We start from the raw sequence: 8635 nt of genomic DNA on the forward strand, positions 1-8635 counted from the left end.
CATTTTCAATGCCTTGGCTGAGGGAAGGAGGTTCTCACCCAAGATTTGACAGTACATGGCCCCGTCCATCGTCCCTTTGATGCGGTGAAGTTGTCCGGTCCCCTTATCAGAAAAACACCCCCAAAGAATAATGTTTCCACCTCCATGTTTGACGGTGGGGATGGTGTTCTTGGGGTCATAGGTAGCATTCCTCCTCCAAACACGGCGAGTTGAGTTGATGCCAAAGAGCTCCATTTTGGTCTCATCTGACCACAACACTTTCACCCAGTTGTCCTCTGAATCATTCAGATGTTCATTGGCAAACTTCAGACGGGCATGTATATGTGCTTTCTTGAGCAGGGGGACCTTGCGGGCGCTGCAGGATTTCAGTCCTTCACGGCGTAGTGTGTTACCAAGTGTTTTTTTGGTGACTATGGTCCCAGCTGCCTTGAGATCATTGACAAGATCCTCCCGTGTGGTTCTGGGCTGACCCCTCCAGTTCTTATGATCATTGCAACTCCACGAGGTGAGATCTTGCATGGAGCCCCAGGCCGAGGGAGATTGACAGTTCTTTTGTGTTTCTTCCTTTTGCGAATAATCGCACCAACTGTTGTCACCTTCTCACCAAGCTGCTTGACAATGGTCTATAAGCCCATTCCAGCCTTGTGTAGGTCTACAATCTTGTCCCTGACATCCTTGGAGAGCTCTTTGGTCTTGGCCATGGTGGAGAGTTTGGAATCTGATTGATTGATTGCTTCTGTGGACAGGTGTCTTTTATACAGGTAACAAGCTGAGATTAGGAGCACTCCCTTTAAGAGTGTGCTCTTAATCTCAGCTCGTTACCTGTATAAAAGACACCTGGGAGTCAGAAATCTTTCTGATTGAGAGGGGGTCAAATACTTATTTCCCTCATTAAAATGCAAATCAATTTATAACATTTTTGACATGCGTTTTTCTGGATTTTTCTTGTTGTTATTCTTTCTCTCACTGTTCAAGCAAACCTACCATTAAAATTGTTAGTGGGCAAACGTACAAAATCAGCAGGGGATCAAATACTTTTTCCCTCACTGTACGTAGCCAACCATGCCATATCGGAGGTGCGGGGGAAGGACAACAAACTAAACACGAAAATCAGTTTAAAAAATAATTAGTTTTCAATTTATATTTAAAATTGCATCAGGATTAAACGTGGCATTATTGACTTGTTTTCATTAGTAACATGCCATTGTTATAATAATTGTCATTTTATACCAAACAAAACGTTTCAGATTGTATTTGCGTTCAGCACTATAATTGTCAACCCTCGATATACCTGAAGCATGTTGTGAGCATCCTGTCGTGTCTTGTGTTGAGTACATTTATCATAGGTTTGCTCTGTAAAGGGGGGAATCGCAGTGAATTTATCCAAGTTTGCTCACGTCCCTAAGCCTCAGTGTGGACTGCATGATGACAGGTACGTTTGACGGTAAATTAAGTGTGCTGAAAATGTAAAATTCAACAGTGATGAATACTTTTGATTTAAAGCTTTCGTGACTGCAGGGATTCATATTTTTGGTTATTTCGGTAAAGTCATTTGATTGTTTTATATTTTTATTATTTTATTGCTTCCCTATTGTTTCACGACGTTTCGACTGAAACACAAGCAATCATCATCAGGTGTGAAAACCACAGCAATCATCAGGTGTGAAAACCACAGATTTGTGGTTTTCACACCTGATGATGATTGCTTGTGTTGCAGTCGAAACGTCGTGAGAATTTTATTGTTTTATATTTTTATTGTTTAATTGTTCCCCTTCTACGTGGTGACTTTACCGAAAGAACCAAGAATATGGTGATTAATACATTAATTATGCTGAGTCATACAGTGTTAAGGTGTGTTGTACTTGTATAGCCATGGCAAAGCTTGATATTTTAAACGTGTTTGTCTTATTGCAGATGCAGTGGCCCTTCTGAGCTCCTGTCCCCACAAGGCCAGTTGGGTAATTTGGTTATGTCTGTATATAATAGCTATATGCTCAACTTAAAATGCTACACTTGTCATTTTGATAACTCTGTGTCGTCTGAGCTCTTAACCTCCTAATGCAATGACTACAATTAACTGCAACGTTTTATTGTTAAAATAAGCGATGCAGGAGAGACTGTGTGTCTCTTTGCCCATCTCTTTCTGGGCCCTTTGGTCGAGTGTCTGTCCCACGAGACATGCTTAATCATGCCCTGCATGTCTTATCTATCTCTCTGTCCCTTCCGTTTCCAAAGTGTAAAATCTTGGAGTATCAAAGGCCACCCTGATTTTCTTGTAATCATGGAATCTTTTTTCACCTTGCGATACAGAACAATAATAAGGCACTGTTGTATTTATATGTTTATAACCCTACATTTTAAATGTGCAAACCTGGAAGCGAATTAAAGGAGATAAGAAAAGATGGAGGCTTAAAATACCTGTCGTCAAAAAAGTCAGAATAATTGTCTTGCTCAAATGAGCATTGTTGCACACTGCTGTTTATAAGCCCTGATCCAGCGGTGGGATGTCACCTTTCCGACGGCAGGGGGAGACCCTATGCATAGGACAACCACCGATTAATTGTTCTCACACACACTGGTACTTACAGACCACGCAGGGTTGATGGGCAGAGTCAATCCCAAATGAGGATTTAAATTTGTAATCTTCCAATTTGCAAGCATTCCATCTCGTGCTGAGCCACAATGTCGGATAGCTTTAAAATGCGGCCATAGACTCTAAAAAGAGCTCAACATAATTCGCTTGGGAATGTATTATAATAGATGATAAATCAATTAAAATGTAATTCCTTGATTTCTTTTGCAGATAAAAAATGTCAAAAGTACAAGGCCAAGCATATAAAGCTGTTACCGACATACAGGGTAGCCCAAAAGTTAGAGTAATTTAATTTAATGTAACACTGGCATTAAAAAATGTGTTTATTCTTTAAGGAAATATTTTATCTATTATTATTAATACCTATTTTCTTCTGCCCCTGGGGTCACCTCGACAAAGAACCCGAATTGAATTGAGACAAAATAATTGATGAATGTTCAAAGATTACACCTGCAGTCAAAAGAGTCCTTAATTAATTTCAAAAGAGAATTCAAGCATCCATTAATGTCAATAGGAGTCAGTTTGAACGTTTGTTAAAATAAATAAAATAACCCGATGTGGTTTGTAAAAAATAAGTATAATAACTCTTTGTGCCCTTACTTTTGGGCTGCTACTGTATATTTATGCACTCTGGATAGGGATAAACATTTAACATGGCACAATATACATCAAGAAGCTTTGTAATACCGCTCTCTATGAAATGTGGTGTGTGCAGCTGTGTTTGCTGGTGACAAGAGTGTGGATCGCACGTCGGGGTCAACAGAGTCACCAAGTGGAGTGGCCAAACTCCGATCTCCCGTGAGCGTCACTGATGTTCCAGTTCCAGCATTTCGAAATCAGATCACCTTTCACACAACACACATTCAACATGCAAACGTTATTCAGCGAAATCATCCAAAATGCACCAGGTCTTACCAGTCCAAAGCTAATCAGGTTTAAGTCTGGTTCAGCATTCAATGGGTGGTCATCGGGACTTGCCAGATGTTGATAGCTTGGACTATGATCTGGGTTGTCTCCGAGTTTTCCAGTTTTCGACAACATGCTAACTTTCTCATGAATGGAAATGGCCAAACATCCCAAACCAAGATCTTCTGGAAACACAGTCTTAGGAGTCAGTGAGGTTTTCCTGGAAAATTAAATAGCTTGATCTTTAAGAGAGTAATGAAAGTTATGGGTCGAAATAAGCAACAGCCAATCAGAATATTCTGGTTGATACTGGTTTACTAGTATAAAGTCGATACCAGATGACAGGTATGGACTAGAATACCTATTTAAACAGTTCACAGAATTAGCCTGACTTCATCCTGATTACAGTGTGGCATTCAGGCAAGATGGGAGGGCCCATTGGGTGTGGCCGGCCTGGTGGAATCGCAAATGAAATGTTGAATTTTAGCCTCCTTGACGATCACAGAGATGCCGATGCCTATGGAGTACATTTCAATGGCATTACTGGCCAGCTGGTATCATGGTCTACGGCAGGGGTGGGGAACCTTTTTTCTGCCAAGGGCCATTTGGATATTTATATAACATCATTCGTGTTATATAAACAAATTAATTGGTGATAGTTAATAGTACAAAGGTAGATTGCCAATACTACTAAATAGGCCACATTCTGGTTGTGCAGAGTCGACAAGAGGCATGGCAACCATAGGAAGAGACCTTATGACAGATGCTCAGGACTGGATGGGCAGTGGAGTCGCCAGGAGCAGCATGATAAAGCTGTTCCCCCGTGTGTCACACAAGCCAATCAACCTTTGCCAACACATCCTGAGCAGGTAAAATTGCATCACAGACTTAACATGAAAATGTAAATACTACATTTAATATGCACGTTTGGTAAGAATATGATAAACCACGATCGCACGCGCGGTTTAAGGTTTAGTTCCAAAGAAAGCATTGCAATTATGATTATTCATAGAATTTAACAACAGTTACCTCCTTATCACTGTTCTTTATCTACTGTGACTACTCTTCGCTTGAACCTCACCCATTGAACTCTACACATATAATAATAATAGGGTTTCCCCCCTTTTTTCTGGCAACAAAACTGAAACCTTTTTACAAGGATTCATGTCTGCATTAACCACAATACTTGCAGTCAAAATGCAAACAAAACACATACTATGATAATATGATGCATTGTCCTTGAAACTGATTGGTCCACACCAAGGGACGGCTTTCTTTTGAGCCTCGACCCAATTGGTGCTCGACCAGATGACATCAAAAGGCTCAAAAGAAAGCGGTCCCTTGGTGTGGACCAATCAGTTTCAAGGACAATGCACATATTATCATAGTATGTTTTTTGTTTGCATTTTGACTGCAGGTGTTGTGGTTAATGCAGACATGAATCCTTGTAAAAAGGTTTCAGTTTTGTTGCCAGAAAAAAGGGGGAAAACCCTATTATTACATTTTGGTACTGGCAAAGGAGGTCTAAGGATGTAGATGCTCTACACACATGTTGAGCACTCGGTTTACCGGACTGTTTCATCTCATCCACGCTCTGCATGCGCTAACCACAACAACTCCCTCTTTGCTTCTTTCTTCTTCCCTCGCTTGGAGAAGTCTGGTGGTATCAACGGCTGTCGCCACAATGACATCTTGTGTTTTGACACGATTGTGATTGGAGGGCGATGTTTAAGTGTTTACTCTTTTTTGACATCTCAGGTGGCATGCGGTGAGAAATCCTACGATGATTCCAAAAGTCGCATGTTTTTTTCTCCAAGTTCCACTAGGTGAGACAAACCAGTGCTTTAAACAACGGGCCCAAACACCGGTGCAGTATTATCGTATTTAACGTTCTTATACAGTGCCTGCCCAGCGGTAGTGGTTTTTTTCCCCCGCTTGTTGTAAAGGTCCCGGGGTTAGAATCTAGCAGACTGTCCTGGATATTACTGCCAGGCAATGAACTGCTAAGTACGACACGCCGTCTGCTTCGAAGAGGATGCAAAAAAGAGCCCGTGGCATTGTTTTAAGATGAGTTGGCCATTGCGTGCCGGAGTCAAATTTGCAAATGACAGTCCTGCACTATTGTACGCCGTATATTGAAAGGTTGAATTTCCTACGGGGGTAAGAAGTGAAACGCTTAGTGACGGTGCTGTCGTACGAGTGTGTAACAGGGAGTTCATTGAATCTTCAGACAGTGATTGTACTCGGTTGTCAAGAAATTGCCATCCGCCACAGTCGGTTCGTGACCTTGTGCAATGTGTGTCAATAGTGAGGAAGGGAATCAAGGCATAGTTTATACATTCCAAATGTTAGGATTTATTGTATTCTAGATCGGGTTATTGTCCTTCTTTCTGTTGTCGTGAAGCATGTTTAAAGAATCCGTCCGCGTTGGTGTCCTATAAAAAAAATATTTAGGAAATTGCACGTGAGAGAAAATGGATCAGAACAACCCGCCCTCTCATATTAAACATGAGCAACCCTCACAAGTCCAGTCATGAAGCTGGGTGTAATTACCAGCGAAGCTTCACAGTACGCAATTTGTAAATGTTGTGCATTTATCAATGGTATGGGTTTCTTGGGTTAGATCGCAAAAATGTAAATGTGTCGTTAAACCCGCCACCACCCGACACAGCCAACTAGTAAGGTTTGTCACGTAAACAGAACGTGCCAATTCGTTACTAGTACAGCACGCCGGTGTGTTGCAGAGCAAATCCACAACATTAACAATCTGAGTACGACGTTTCGCCAATGTTCGCGACCAGCATCATCAGGCGACAGCCAGATTTGTTCTGTCCTCCTGTCTCCACAAATCTGGCTATCGCCTGATGATGCTGGTTGTAATTACTGGTGAAACGTCGTACTCAGTTTGTAAATGTTGTGGGTTTACTCCACAACACACCCGGTGTGCTGTGCAGGTAACGAGTTGGCATGTTCTGTTCAGATGTCATAGTTTTCATAGTTTCATAATTTCATTATTTGGTATAGCCCTGTGAGCCATTCGGCTCTTGAATCGGGTGCAACCGCAACAAACAAAAAACATGAACAAGAAAACATCTTGAAGTGACTTTGTGCATGTGCAAACAGAAAATCCAGGAAAAAACATCAAAATATTCCTGAAATAGCACTGCACACCAACGCTGTGTGCAAAAATCCCAGTGGGATGCAAGTCAAACAAAAACAAGAAAACTTAGATTAAAGCTATCAGTCTAACTCCGTACTACAATAAACAAAAACATGGCCAAACCAAAAAACTTTTAGAAATCACCAAAATAAAGCCATAAATGCAATGTAACAGTGCTCATAGGAACTGTGACCGAATTTTCAACAATAAACTACATAAATAACATGTAACACCAAACCCTAGAGCCACAGCTGTGTCGGGTGGTGGCGGGTTTAACCACACATTTATATTTGCGCGATATAACCCCCCCTCCAAAAAACCTTACTAGTACAGCACGTCGATGTAACGGAGAGCAAATCCACAACATTTAAAATCTGAGCACGACGTTTCGCCAGTGATTACAACCAGCATCATCAGGCGGACAGCCAGATCTGTGCATTTACTCTGCAACACACCGGTGGGCTTAAGTATGAACTAATTGGCACGTCTTGTTTACGTGGCAAACCTTGGCTGTGTTGGGTGGTGGTGGGTTAACGACACATTTATGCGATCTAACCCAAACAAAAACCTTTCTACTGTATTCATAGCAATTGACGCCCCCTATTGGAGTGATGTAATTTTTGACCGATGTTTTCCTGGGTTAATAAGTATAGTGACTATAGTCTATATGGTGAATAATATGGCCTACTGTGAGGGTTATTTTAAATTGACGCACTAATTGTAATGCTGGTCGTTGTTGTTCGGCATTTTAGCGTACAACAAACGGAGGATGCTGAGGATGCTATGAGGAACTTTCTGAAAATATTTAGAGGGATTTTCTGAGTTGGTAAATTGATTTTGAAACATCTGACCGAGGTGTTCTAGTAAAATTGCGTCACTTATATTCTTTACGGATGGTCTTCATCATAACAGTAATTTCCTTGCCTGCAACACAACTTGTATAAGTTAATGTTTTTTTTATAATGTAGTTTATCTAATAAAAACATTTCACAGTTGGTGTTGCATATCTAATCCTCTGATCGTATTATCAGTTTCAGTAAATGGTCGAGAGATGTAATGTTCCACAGTTGTGAAAATAAAGTCAAAGTTTCAAAATACTTTTTAGCGCCGAACGACGCCCCTGAAGGCGTTGAGCAAGCGGAAGGACAAAGAAAATCCTTCTGTGATAGCGGAGGCGGAGAGGGGGGACTGTGGACACAGGTCCTGTATGGGATGGAGAGTTTCTCCAGCAACCTAGGGGAAGAGGAGACGAGGCCACATGGTGGGAGACTGTGACGCAGATCTGAGAGAGGTCGCTGTTGTACAGCAGCAGCAGCAGCAGCGGTAGCAGCTGCGGGGATTGACGGGAGGGTAGAACTCGTTGGAACCTGTGCCAGGCTAGGTGCAGGAGGTCACGGGACAGACCCAGCAGGTGGCATTAGTTGACTCACCGAGATGACTGGCAGATGCACCACTGTGCCAGGCTAGGTGCAGGAGGTCACGGGACAGACCCAGCAGGTGACATTAGTTGACTCACCGAGATGACTGGCAGATGCACCACTGTGCCAGGCTAGGTGCAGGAGGTCACGGGACAGGGCCAGCAAGTCACATTAGTTGACTCACCGAGATGACTGGCAGATGCACCACTGTGCCAGGCTAGGTGCAGGAGGTCACGGGACAGACCCAGCAGGTGACATTAGTTGACTCACCGAGATGACTGGCAGATGCACCACTGTGCCAGACTAGGTGCAGGAGGTCACGGGACAGACCCAGCAGGTGACATTAGTTGATTCTTTAGCACCCATGCAGAACTGCCATAAAGTGGCGGTGACGTGACCACAGCGCTTGTGCCAGGTTAGGTGCACTTAAAGTGCACACTTTGAGGCCACGTGAAGTATCGAAGGCTCTCTGCGAGCCGGTCACGGGACAGACTGACCGAGATGACTGGCTGTTTCACCACCTGTGCTCCTCATTGTGCCAACTCGCTGTATTTTATC

The 8635-nt window shown here is 42.6% G+C and overlaps 2 long non-coding RNA genes across 2 annotated transcripts; both read left to right on the forward strand.

The window, feature by feature from the left end:
* The first annotated feature begins 1350 nt into the window (after positions 1–1350).
* On the forward strand, positions 1351–3631 carry LOC142916512 (uncharacterized). The gene is made up of 3 exons (XR_012936525.1): positions 1351–1432; positions 1915–1958; positions 3309–3631. It is a non-coding gene; the product is annotated as an uncharacterized LOC142916512 (long non-coding RNA).
* Positions 3632–3773: 142 nt separating this feature from the next.
* Positions 3774–7670, forward strand: LOC142916491 (uncharacterized). Its single transcript, XR_012936520.1, has 3 exons — positions 3774–4368; positions 5258–5325; positions 7412–7670. It is a non-coding gene; the product is annotated as an uncharacterized LOC142916491 (long non-coding RNA).
* The last annotated feature ends 965 nt before the right edge of the window (positions 7671–8635 follow it).

This window comes from Petromyzon marinus, unplaced genomic scaffold, assembly GCF_048934315.1.
Source record: "Petromyzon marinus isolate PM22_M1 ecotype Great Lakes invasive population unplaced genomic scaffold, UKy_Petmar_22M1.pri1.0 PM_G_Scaffold_39, whole genome shotgun sequence".
Taxonomy (NCBI): domain Eukaryota; kingdom Metazoa; phylum Chordata; class Hyperoartia; order Petromyzontiformes; family Petromyzontidae; genus Petromyzon; species Petromyzon marinus.